Source organism: Nicotiana tabacum, chromosome 1 (assembly GCF_000715075.1).
Source record: "Nicotiana tabacum cultivar K326 chromosome 1, ASM71507v2, whole genome shotgun sequence".
Lineage (NCBI taxonomy): Eukaryota > Viridiplantae > Streptophyta > Magnoliopsida > Solanales > Solanaceae > Nicotiana > Nicotiana tabacum.
In genome coordinates this window covers 80780472-80794394 of record NC_134080.1, presented here as the reverse complement: position 1 = coordinate 80794394, position 13923 = coordinate 80780472, and the positions used below count along the sequence as shown (strand labels likewise).

The window sequence follows — 13923 nt, the reverse complement described above, 5'->3', positions numbered from 1 at the left end:
CAATAATTTCGGTAATAAATTTGTATCTAAAGCTGTTAAACGGGTGGGCCGGAGTGGGCCGGGCCGGGATGGGTCCATTTTTTTTTACCAGTCCAGGTTTCGGGTCGGGCCGGTTCCGGGTTGGTACAGTAACGGGTTTAGCGGGCTGGGTTAATTCGGGTAAAAATTGAACCATAAGGGTTACGGGTTGAGGGGGCCGGGCCGCGTCGGGTTTATTGTATTTTTAATTTTTTTTTGGAATTTTGTATAACTATTGTAAGTTATATTAATACTTTGTATTAATTAAAAGAATACAAGTAAGATGGGAAAAAATTGCACTTATTGCAAGTGCTACTTTATTTCTTAATTTCAAGTTTCAACTTTTAAACTTACAAAATGAAATGTTTACATTTTTTTCAACAAGTAAACTAGTAAAGTAGTAATTTCAAATGTTTTGCATCGCCCTAGCAAGTTCATCATAATCAATATGAACCGATTGACCTTCTTCTGGCATGTTAAATTCGGATGGGTTTCCATGTGTTAATATATCTCCAAGTTCCTCGTCTTCTAGGCTATCAACATCTTCCTTTCCTTGATTTCTTCGTTCCGATCTAATCAAATCTCTGAAACATACTAAAAATTCCAAAGCATTGCTTCCCAATGAGTGGCGGGTGTCTCCAGGTTGTTGTCTTGCTTGGCTAAATGCACTCTCCGATATAACAGTAGAAATTGGCACATTCAGCACGTCCTGAGCCATAGCGAAAAGAACAGGAAATTGCTTTCCATTTTCATGCCACCATCCCAACGGTGAAAATTCCTTTGTGCGAGGCTCCTTTTGCTTCTGCAAGTAGAATTGAAGTTCATCAATATTCCTGTTACTGGTTTGAGTGTTAGAAAATGTAGAAAAAATACTAAAACTATCAAGGCCTTCTTCATCATCCACAGTAGCAGAAGTGCTACATTGCATAGCGGGATTAACATTGCCAGAAGCACGAGCAGCATTATCACATTCATTTGCATAATAATTATATAGTTGTTGTAAATATTCATTTAGCTTGTTCATAGAAACATATAAATTTGGGGTTTCAGTTTCTTCAATCTCCATGTAAGTATATAAAGCATTCATTAGTTGGTGACAATCAGACATTTTAATAGAAGGATTTAAAACTGCACCAATTAAGTAAATCGGAGGAATTAGAAAGAAATATTTTTTGAATTTTGCTTGCATTTTTTCAACAACATCCTTATATTTTTCTTTCTTCTTAAATTCAGATAGTAGAAAAGAAATTTCAGCTATATGTACTAAATCCATAGTAATAGTGGGGTAATATGCTCCAGAAAACAAAAAACAGTAGTTGTATAAAATTTATGTAAAAATTTAACAACATCATTAAAGACCTCCCAAGTATCACTTGTTAACATACGCCTTGGATCAGTACAATGTGCATTAGCAACTTCAGTTATTGGGAATCTATATTTGTAGAAACATTTTAAAAATATATATGTATAATTCCATCTAGTAACAATTTCGTTTGGCATGAATCTAGGTTTAAGGTTATACTGGATACACTTAGTCTTAAATTCTTTTATTCTAGATTGTCTATTATTTCCTTTAATAACACCAACTGCTCTTCTAACATGAGTAATCTCAACGGAAAATAAATCAAGGCCACTTTTAACAATTAAATTATAAACATGACATGCACAACTAACATGAAAAATATCATCAAGAGGTGGTTGCAAATGCGTTTTTAAAATTGAAATTGCGGCATTATTGTTAGAAGCATTATCAAAAGACATACACAATACTTTTTTGTTTACATTATAAAATTCAACAACTTCAACAATAGTACTACTTATAAACGCAGCAGTATGACTCTGATCTTCATCATATTTAAAAGCGATAATACGTTTTTGCATACAAGTACTATCATCTATCCAATGGCATGTAATTGTCAAATAATCATTTCCATTAACAGCATGGCCAATATCAGAAGTTAGACATACTCTAGAAGGAAGGTGGCTAAACAAATAACGTATGTATGTTTGATATTGTCCATGAAGTCTAAAGATATCTGCTCTACAAGTACTTCTAGGGATACCTTTAAATAAAGGATTGTAAATCCTTTGAATATACATAATAAGATACGATGAAGAAGCAAAAGAAAAAGGTAGACAGCCCAAAGCAATCATTTTTGCTAATTCCTCACGATCCCTCATTTTATCATATTTTACTAGACCTCCAGTAGTAGGGTTAATAGTTGTTTGATTTCCATCCCCATCAATGCCCCATTCTATGGGATGGTCAACTCTCATATGTCTACTAAGCGTCCCAGTCCCACCTAAATTTCCTCCAGTCAAATGTTTAAAAGTATCGTTACAAATTGTGCACCTAACTATATCAGTACCTTCTACTATTTCAAAAAAATTCCAAACCTTACTTCTTTTTCTACGAGTAGAAGTCGGAGCCACAGGTGGTCTACTAGGAGTGGTGCCATGACCACCACCCCTTGTAGCACTAGCAACTCCAACTTCAATACTACCAACTCCACCACTAGTAGGTGTAGGTGGTATCTCATCTTCTATTTCAATTTCATTATCTTCTATTCCAAAATCTTCTTGTAATTGTTCATAATCTATATCTACATTATCATTAGGCGATGATTCAGAAACATGTGTTAATGAGTCATTACTATTACTATCAGAAGCTCCAGGACTACCTCTTTTTTTATTTCCACCCCTACCAGTAACTTTTCTACACGCTCTTTTAGCAGCACTAAACATATTGTAAAAATTAAAGTATAAGCTAAAATTAAATATGCAATTAAAATATTAAATAAGAGAAAGAGTTGGAGGGAGTGCACCGAATTCGACAATAAATTGAGCACATGATTACGCAATTCTGGTGTTACCACGAACAAACGTCAAGCAAGTATATCAATTTTGAACTTAAAACTTCAAATTTCCGAATGACAACTTCCGATAAATTAAATTCAAGAAAAGAGAGCCAAATAAAAATTAAAAAATTAGAAGATGAAATCTTGCAAATTGAAGGGAAGAGAAAAATTGAGAATTTGAGAATTGAGATTGAGATAAGAATTTTGAGTGAAAAAATAAAGTAGAGGGGGGTGGGGGTATTTATAGATTTTTAAAAGGGTTAATTTTGTAAAGTATTAAATACAAAAAATTAAAAAAATGGCCATTTATGCAACAAATCCGTTGGCCAACGGATATGTGATGAAAAATCTGATTTTCCAATGGATACTGGGCCCCACGCTGCAGGAAAGTACAAAAAAAAAATCTGACAGTTAATCGGTTCGGGCACTGTTCATGCCAACCGGGTTACCCGGGCCCGGTTAACCGCTTGCCCAAACGAACCCCTCCGTCCCCGGCCTAACCCCCCTAACCAGCCCACCCGGCCCCCTCTGAACCGGGCCGGTCCGGTTCCGGTTTAAACCGGTCTGGGCCGGTCCGGTTCCGGTCCAACCCGGCCCGTTAGCCACCTTTATTTGTATCACATGCAGATTGTATCCCATGTAATAATTTGTATCACATGGATCAAATGGGTAAAATGGGGATTATTTGAGCGGCGAATTTTGCACATAAAAATGTAGAATATCACATCTAAATTTTCTATTCCATGATTCCCTTTTGATATTAATTTAATTAATGTCAGTAGTACAAATGGGGCAAAGACTTAAAAGCAAGGAAAGCACATTTCCATTATTTTTTAAAGCTCGGAGATGAAATCAACGAACACAAGATTACATTATTTCATTTAACACTCTTGTGGCCTATTCCTGACTAAAGAAACGAAGCAGTAAACATTTTATAGCCCAATTCCTTTCATTTTTTTTTTCTTAACACTTATGTCCCAATCAAAACTTTCCCGTTTTATAAAAGTCAAAAGCTCATGACCCATCAATACTTAATAATTTGTGTACCAAGTCATACCCATACAATTATAGTCCAAAAAATCACAAAATGAAATAAACCAATGTACTGAACTTTCCACCAAAAAAAAACACACAGCAAAATCAATTAAAAAAAAACTAACTCAACAATTAAAAGGTCAAAGCAGCAAGAAAAATATAAAAAAAAAACTGACAATAAAATGTATTAAGAGCAAATAAACAGTAAAGAAGAATGAACCTCAATAATCTGAACAAACAGAACAGAATAAAACCCAACAATTGTTTCTAAAACGGGATCGCACAATAGAGGTTTAGATACATACCTAATAAATAGGAGCCAATCTAACAAGGTCAAAAGCTAAACAAAAATCACGATAATGCTAATGGAGTTCAGCAGCAGTGGCGAACGAAGCAGCAGCAAAAACAGGGCAGTCCAAAATATCAGCTCAACCGAAAATCCTTTTTATCTATGTCGAAGCTTTTATTTCCAATTTCCGAAGCAAAAACCAATTCCGCAGCCTCGAGCGGAAACCTACTGAATTGGTCGACTCGATTGAAAAGCGGTGGAGTTCGATTATTTTCAGTGTTGGAGGAATACGTGATCTGCAATGTTTTTTTTTACGTCATGAAACTATGGGAGTATTTTTTGGGACGGGTTTTAGGATGGAATTAATGGTATTCTTGCGAGAAAGGGATCTATTCCCTTAATGGTGCTCTTGGGCGGTGTTAATGGAGCCAAAAAACGAAAAAAAAAAAATCAGGGAGGTCCTCCCTTTTTGCTTGCTGCGGCGCTGAATTTTTGATGGGAGTCTATTGTTTTCTTAGAGTCTCCCATTATTTAGGTGTTAGCTATTATTATATATGGGTAGGGATTAAGTTAGTGACATTGTCCTAGGAATTATGGGCTAGGGAATTGGGCCAAACACTAAAAAAAATGGACTACGAGATTTATAAAGACGGGATAAACCAACCTAAAACTAATTCCTCCTTCTAAAATTATGTACAATTATAATATAAAAATATAAAACTAATTTTAATTAATTGAACTAAACTATAAAACATGAAACTATTTTTTGTGTTTTCAAGATTATACAAAAATAAAGATAAGGTACTATTTTTGTATATTTTCATTTAAATTTACGAAAGATACGTAAACTAAAATATTTTTTTGTAATTTTCATTTTTTGTGACGAAATAAAGTAAAAGAGTCAAAAATAGCTGAAATAGCGATATTAGGCCTAAACTAAATATTTACATGCTAAAATATAAAAAATCTTGGGGATGGTCAAAAATCACATGTCTACAATGATCTTCATTTTTCATCCTCAAGTTGTATGTGTTGTACCTGGCATTTTTAGAGATCGGGAGGCCCTCTTTCAGCTACCCAGACACTTTATACCATTCGATACCCCTTTTGAGCCTATGCTAATTTCTTTGACCTCTCCTCTTTTGGAATCAAACTAGAGTAAAAAAAGTCAAAAGTTTTATGTCCATATAAGGTAAAATTTGTGCAATTTTTTTTAGAAAGTTCATTTCAAAAGAAAAGAAAAGAGAGAATAAAAAAGGAAAAAGAAAAAGAAAAAAAAAAAGAGGAGAAGAAAAGAAAGAAATAAAAAGGAAAAAACAACAAAATAAAACAACTTTAGTTTTGAACTATGTTCGACCTGATTCTTGTGTCAACAAGATACGTAGGCAACCTTATTTTAGGGTTCGGTCACACAAATCAAAAATCTAAAATTCCTCACTTCAAAAGAAATTGGGCAAAAGTTTTGTTTTCTGTAAAAGATGATTCCTAAAGTTGTAAAGTCATACCCCATTTTTTCTTAGTTTGAATTTGAGCCTTTATGCCTTTTTTCTAATCCTATCCTAAAGCCACATTACAGTCCACCTTTCAGATAATCTCCGAGAGTGCCGAGTTAGACATGCCAGGAGCATATGATATTTTTACCATGGTTAATGCTCTGACATCTGCAAAATCAAAGGAAATAAGAAGAAAAGAACAATATGAGAGAGTCTTATTGGTGAAAACTCTCACGAGCACCATAAGGCGATGGTGAGTTGAGAGAAAGAACAAGAATAGGAGAGGCTTGATGGTGAAAACCATTGGGGAACCACAAGATGAATAATGATTGTGAATCTAATAGAACAATTGGATCATTGTAGCCCAGTTCCAAAGGTTAAAGGCATGACAAGATTGAAAACTACACTTACTGGACAGATTAGGCCACTTAATCCAAGATGCATATCATGGTCATTGGAGTTGGTATCCATATCAGATAAGTTTCTACTTTGTAATTTTCTTGTTAGATGTCATCTTTTTCAATATTCCCCTTACTATGCTCATCTTGCTCTGTTTAAGTCCTCTTTTTGAGTCTGTTTTGTCAAAACAAGTGAGAAATGACTTCAAAATTTGCTACTAACTTTCCAATTGCACAAAGCGGGGTCTAGCTAGCACATCAAAGTGGCATAAGACAGGAAAGAGTAGTATGCGTACTGAGTTGTTAACAATTCACGTGCTTTGGGATTCATGTGAAATGCAAAGGTTCGGTAAATGTCAATTCATAAGCACAATGCAAAAAATAGAGGGTATTGGGCTTGAACGGACCATAGGTGTTTTCTGTGATAAGGGTTGACAGAAAAAGTGGTTAGCTAATAACAAGAAAGGTCCTCCAAGTTGAAATCAAAGTTATCATGGTAAGTGTAGGAGAAATTTCCCTCAAGTTCAAGGCCACAAACCAACTACCATGTTTTAAACTCACAAGTTTTCTTTGTTTGAAACAGGGATGAAGACTACGTCCAAATCAAAGCTTGGAAGCTTGAATTTTTCAGGTGTTGTGCCCAAATTTTATCAGCACAAAGGTTGTTTGAGAAGATTTTTACCTCCTAGACATTCCTCTAGTTGAGAAGATCATTACCTCCTAAAATTTTCTCTATTTGAGAAGACCATTACCTCATAGGCGTTTCTCCTAGTTGAGAAGAACCGTACCTCCTAGGCATTCTCCTTAGTCGGAAGAGTCTTTAGCTTTCCTTAAGTTCAGGGTCCCGCATGGAAAATAGGGCCACTTCTTAGTTTCTCCTAAGTTGTCAGTTTTTGTCTCCTTAAGTTATTAACCTTTAACTTTCTTTAAGTTCAAGGCTCCGCCTGAAAAATAGGGTCACTTCTTAGTTTCTCCTAATTTGTATGTTTTTAGTTTACTTTAGTTGTTAATATTTATCTTTCCTGGAGTTTAGGGATCCCGCCTAGAGAGTAGGGTCAGCTTTTAATTTTCTTAAGTTGTTAATCTTTTGCATTCATTTAGTTCAGGGGTCCCGCCTAGAGAATAGGGTCAATTTTAGTTTTCTTAAGTTGTTAATCTTTAGCTTTCCTTAAGTTTAGGGGTCCCGCCTAGAGAATAGGGTTAGTTTTTAGTTTTCTTAAGTAGTTAGTCTTAAATTTTTCTTTAATTTAGGAGTCCCGCCTGGAGAATAGGGTCAGTTTTTTTATTTTAGTCAAGCTCAATTTATAGTTTTCCTCAAGCTCAATCTCACATGTAGGAGACGCTTTTCCTAGTTTAAGTCTTTCAGGTTACATTTTTAGGAGAATCCCATCCTAATGTGAGTCATTGAAGTTTCACCCCTAAGAGACGTGCTTCCAAGTCTGGGTCTCTCAGGTTATACTTTAGAGGAGACGCACTTCCTAAATTGAGATTACACCCCTAGGAGACGCACTTCCTAGTTTGGGTCATTTAAGTTCATCCCTAGGAGAAGCACTTCCCATTTAAGTCATTCTAGTTTCACCCTTAGGAGACGCACTTCCTAGTCTGGGTCTTTCAGGTTATACTTTTTAGGAGTCGCACTTCCTAAATTGAGATTTCACCCCTAGGAGACGCACTTTCTAGTTTGGGTGATTTAATTTCATCCCAAGGAGAAGCACTTCCTAGTTTGAATCATACCCCTAGGAGACGCACTTCCTAGTCTGGGTCTTTCAGGTTATACTTTTAGGAGACACACTTTCTAAATTGAGATTTCTCCCTTTGGAGACGCACTTCCTAGTTTGGGTCATTTAAGTTCATCCCTAGGAGACGCACTTTCTAGTTTGAGTCAAGTTTCACCCAAAGGAGATGCACCTCCTAGTCTGTCTCTTTCAGGTTATACTTTTAGGAGATGCACTTCCTAAATTGAGATTTCATCCCTAGGAGACGCACTTCCTAGTTTGATCATTCAAATTTCACCTCTAGTAAACGTACTTCCTAGTTTGAGTCATTAAGGTTATACTTTTTAGGAGACGCACTTCCTAGTCCAAGTATGACAGTTTTGCTCTTAGGAGATGCACTTCCTAGTCTAAGTTTCTTGATTTTACTCACAGGAGACGCACATCCTACTCGAGTCTTTAATTTTACTCTCATCAGTGCATCCTTTATCAATAGCATATGTGATTTATAGTTTTGCTATCAACTCACAAATCTTCCTAGTGCAAACTTGGGCAGTAAATTTTGTTCGCTTTGCTTGTTTTGATTGTAGGCACCACCTGGAGAATGAGGGTCAATATTTCAGAAATTGGTTTTAAGTTAAAATCAGAAAAGCACCCGGAGCCCGCCTGAAGAACAAGGTCAACTTTTAGTTTCTTTCAAGTTCAAGCACCAGGATCCCGCCTGAAAAATAGGGTCAACTATCAATTTCTAATTCAATTCAGAAGTACCGGGAGCTTACCTGATGTTGGGCCCCCTTTTTTTTCTCGCAAAATAGGGTTTATGACATTGACAACTCTTTTAACGGGTATTAAAAGAGAAGAGTCTCCACCTAATGATTAAAGTGCATTAGGACACTAAGAAGAGTTTTATTTAGGAAAACCAGAGATCGAGTAAGGGCTTGAATTATCCCGAAGGGAAGGTATTAGGCACCCCTCAGGATCCACTAGTATGGTTTTCGACCATACTATAATTGTGACTTTAAGTAAGCAAATAAGAGTTTCAAATATGAGGGGGTTTTCACATAAGGGTTGCAAATAGATAAAATTAAAAGAAGTGAAAGGCAATTAAGAAAGAAAACTGGTGCATGCTATTACCTGCCCCAATTCTAAAGCGCAGAATAGACTCGTTTACTTATTGCATGCTATTACCCGCCCCAATTCTATCAGCCCCGTAGGTGCTTGGAAGTACTAATCCTATAATGGTGGAAAAGTTGGCTTATTTGTGGTTTAAAAAATGTAAAAATACTAAGGCGACAAACAAAACATGTATAGCAAGTATTGGGAAAACACATAAATAGGTATGGCTCAAATAAACCTCCTCAAATCAAAGAAAAACATCTAGTTTAGCATGTCTTGCATGTACTGATTAGGGTCTAATTAAAACTTAAAAGGGGAAAGCAGGCTGATTTATCACATATTTTCAGATAAGAATTTCGAATTAGACCTACCCACTGGTCATAATTAACAAAGAAAATCGGTGCAGTCATAACTTTTATCCTAAGGCTTGCCTAAGTGTTAGACGAAACCTATAGGCATGATATCTACTGGTTTCAGAAAAGATGAAGTGTACTAATTTTAGAAAAGGTCGTCAGTTATTCAGGGAAGACGAGTTTTGACAAAAGATTTTGTAGATGTTGGACAATGATATTGCCGATTTTAGACTTATAGGTGAACGAAAACGTTTCATACTAGGTTGTTAATTCCTATCGGCATGCTTTCTAGGCGTTGTTGACTTTAAAAACATTGTTATTGACATGCAGAACTCTTATAGGCATGTCATCTATATGCAGTTAGTTATTTAACTCCTATAAACAGGTTTTCCTAATGACAGATGCACATGCAAATTGCAGGAAGTCCTATAGGCATATTATCTATATGATATGCAGAATTTCAGAAATGACTTATGGACATGATCTCTATATAATACAGAAGTGCAGAAACCTGTAGACATGATATCTATATAATGCAGAAGTGCAGAAACCTATAGACATAGTATCTATATGAAATGCAAAAGTGCAGAAGTATAATAATCCCCTATGAACATAATATCTACCCCTTTGCAGGCATGATTCCCTCCATTTTCACTAGCCATCCCCAATAGTTATTACAAGTTATTACAGCCCGAAATGAAATAAGAAAAGCAAAATTTAAAGTACAACCAAGGGGAGCCTAATTCAGACTCCATGTCTGAAATATGAGATGAACCAACACTAAAGATCATGATCCAAAGCCTTTCTCTCATCTTTGGATGTGTCAGAGTTCCCTAAGAGCCTCATATGGACTCCGGACAGTGCTCACACCCAAATGTTACCAGATTAAGAACATAGTGTAGTGTGGAAGGGCCAGCCCTCAAGTGTCCAAGTTCAGAGGGAACTCAAGGTCCCAAGGCAAGGCTCACACGAGGGGGGTAGAACCTAGAAGCTAGGAGAGAGTGCAAGTGCAGGAGTGAAATTCCGAAAAGGGAAAAGGAGGAAAAGGGAACAACTTAAAAATCAGTGCATATAGGGGTATAGAGGAGTAGGGAATTTGCAAGAACACAAGAGAAGTAGGCTGATGGGCATACTCAGCAATGGGATATGCTGGCACACCCTCCAGCCTGTTAGAGGTTAGGACCTCACTGGTTCAGAACTCAAGTCATGGGCAACAACTCATGTTGCCATGCCCTAAGTCACCACTTACAAACACATAGGGGTAATGGGGTAGGGAACAAAGATTCACAGTAGAAACAGGCAGTAGAACATAGGCATATTAAGTTAAATATTGAACTCTACATAAGCAGTAAGGTAGCATGGATATAAAAACTTTAAGTAAATACATTGGGGTGATGCTGAAACTAAAATTAGGACATACCAGTTTCAGATAAAACAAACAAAGAGAAAGCAGTAGTCTTGTAAGGCCAAAGTACAAACGAGCAATCAAAATGCTATGAGTTTAGAAGAGAATTGTGAAGTGTGAATGATCACCTCTTGGTGATTCCACTCAAACTTCACTGCTTGATGTAGGGATGATGCTACAGCCCCAGCGGCATGAATCTAAGGCCATCCCAAAAGCAAGTTGTAAGATGTCGGCACGTTTATTACTTGAAATTCAGCATCAAACCAAGTAGGCCCCATCTGCAAACACAAGATAATTTCCCCAATAGTGAACCTTTGGGGAACCGTCGAAATCTTTGACATTGATGACCCCGTCCTTGATCTCATGCAGCCCCATTCCCAATGTCCTGAGTGTTACCAATGGACAAATGTTGAGGCTGGACCTTCCGTCAATCAGGATTCTGGTGATGAAATAATCCTCGCATTGCACAGTGATGTGCAGCGCCTTATTGTGACTCAACCCTCCCGGTGGCAACTCATCTTCATGTAAAGTGATCTTGTGACTCTCCAATACCTGCCCTACCATGTTTGCCATTTCTCCTCCAGTGATGTTGCTTGGTACATATGCCTCACTCAGCACCTTCAACAAGGCATTCTTATGTGCATCGAAGCTTTGCAGTAAGGCTAGGATAGAGAACTGTGCCGATGTTTTGTTCAACTGATCAATGACTGAGTACTCCTTTGCTTGTATTTTTCTCCAGATATCATCGAGGCCAACTTTAGTGATGGTCGGCCGTCCAGAGGCCTGCTTGCTTGATTCAGCCAAAGGTTCCAGGGTGTATACTCTGCCGGTTCTTATCATACCCTGTGCCACGACTACTTCTCCGGATTTGGCTTTTCCTTTCCTTCTTGCCTCGGCTGTGTAGTCCCAAGGGATGGCCTTTGTATGGAATGGTGTTATAGCCTACATTGCTACTGGAATGGGCGCCTTTACCCCAAATGGAGTATGTATTTTGGATGTTAAAACCGTAACTTCAAATGGCGCGGGTGTGTTTGCTGGAGACCCAAACTCAACCTCAATTGGTGTTGGCATCTTTGTGGGGGAAGGCGCTTCAAACTCAAGTGGTATGGACATATTCACCTCGGTGTCCCCAGAAGGCTGGATCTGGACTACAGTTGGATTAAGGGTGACTGTCGGTTTCTTTGGATTGTCACATTCCGTGATCAAACCGATCAATCCCTTGGGGTCCCAATCATCTTCCATCTCAATCATGTGAACGCCTCCACCCTTGTGGTCGGGAAGAGGGTTGTTGTGGACATTCGAAGCAGGCTCCTTTGCTACAATAATCTTGTTATCAATCAGTGCCTGGATCTTATCTTTCAGAGAATGGCATTCATCAATGGCATGTCCTTTCATGCCGGAATGGTATGCACAGGATTTATTTGTATTGACCCATTGGGAAGGGTTTGTAGGGGTTATAGCAGAGATAGGGGTGACATAACCAGCAGTTTTGAGCCTTTCATATAGCTGGTCAATTGGTTCAACAATGGCGGTATATTGTTTGGGAGGTCTGTGGTCGAAATTCGGTCGGGGTCTAAGAAAGTTTTGGCAAGTGGGAGGTGATTGATAGTGAGAGGGTTGACCATTGTAGGCTTAGTAAACATGTACGGGTTGGGAATATCTGGGTGAAGTAGGCTGATATGTGGGAGGTGGAGGTGATTGGTAAGTAGGTGGTGGAGTTTGGTAAGAGGGCGAGGGTGCTTGGTAATTTGGAGTAGGTTGATTTGTGAGTAGAGGCATCGGGTAGGTTTGGTATTTGATAGGGGATTTGGTTCTCTATGCAACCATTATGACACTCACGTCCTTTTTCTTGGACGTGCCACCAGACTGTAAAGCCTTGTTGGTAGCCTGTAAGGTTTCAAAGTTTGTGACCATACCACTTTTGATGCCTTCCTCGATCCTCTCACCTAGCTTGATGATGTCGGAAAATTTCTAGCTTTCAATCAGCATCAACCTTTCATAGTACTGTGGGTCTTGGGGTCGGACAAAAAAACTGTTCATTTGTTCTTCTTCTAAAGCCGGTCTAACCTTAGCAGCTTCTGATCTCCAGCAAGTAGCATACTCGCAGAATGTCTCCGCGGGTTTCTTCTTTAGGTTCTGGATGTAGAACACAACTGGCGCATTTTCTGTGTTGAACCTGAACTTGTCCATGAAATCGGACACCATACTTACCCAGTTCGACCACTTCTTCGGATCTTGGTTAATGTACTAAGACAGAGCATCTTCCTTCAAACTCCTCATGAAAAGTTTCATGCGGATCCTTTCGTCCTTTCCTACTCCAACCAGCTTGTCGCAGTATGTTCTCAAATGAACTCTCGGATCTCCTGTACCATCGAACATCTCAAACTTCAGAGGTTTGTACCCCTCGGGCAGTTCAACATCGGGTTGTATGTAGAGATCTTCATAGTTTAGCCCCTCAATTCCTTTGCTTCCTTCGACGCCCTGAATTCGGCTAGTCAACTTCTTAAGCTCTTTAGCCAGACTCCTAATGAGTGAGTCTTTATCATCAAACTCGGGTGTGCTTGAAATGGGTTGGGTGGAGTGTGGCATGGTTTCCACATAGATGAGGGTGTTATGAGTGTGGAAATGGTCATTTGTGGAGTTCACCAGTTCTGGGATGAGCAGTGGAATATTGTTGGAAGTATGACAGGTGTTGTAGTGGTGGTGAGGAGCGGGATGGTTTTGTGGTTTTGGGATATTTTGTGGAGGTGTGGGGTTCTGAGCGTTAGGAAAATTTACATCTGGGGTGATGAGGGAAAATGATAAGATCGCCAAGTTCCGGACCTGATCAAGTTCCTCCTGAAATTTCGACAGTTTTTGCTCGAGTTGGGACGCATTTTCTTTGGAGACCTGAGTACCATGAGTGACCTCTACCCGTTCAGTTGAGTTATTCAGATCCTCCATCTTTTCTTTGTTCTTGTTTTTGAAAGAACTTGGAGGAGGAGTGGGTGGAGGGCCCTTTGATCTTGTGGAATATAATGACGATGTCAGAGTGCACGAACTAACCTTGGGGGAGGGGAATAAATAAACAAAAATAAAAACAAAAGGGTAACAAGTCAGTGAGGATTATAAGAAAATTGCGATATTTAAACACATAGTCCAAGAATGTAAATCGTGTCCTAATTTGGGGAACCTCTTTGTTCCCGAGGTAGGCCTAGCAACAAGTCGATTTGGAGATCTTATAATGCTAAATGCCTCATTTTATTG

At 38.3% G+C, this 13923-nt stretch overlaps 1 long non-coding RNA gene across 1 annotated transcript; it reads right to left on the bottom strand.

Annotated features, from left to right (window-relative positions):
• Positions 1-302: 302 nt before the first annotated feature.
• Positions 303-4687, bottom strand: LOC142180321 (uncharacterized). The gene is made up of 2 exons (XR_012708754.1): positions 4217-4687; positions 303-820 (listed from the first exon to the last, which is right to left on the bottom strand). It is a non-coding gene; the product is annotated as an uncharacterized LOC142180321 (long non-coding RNA).
• Positions 4688-13923: the final 9236 nt, after the last annotated feature.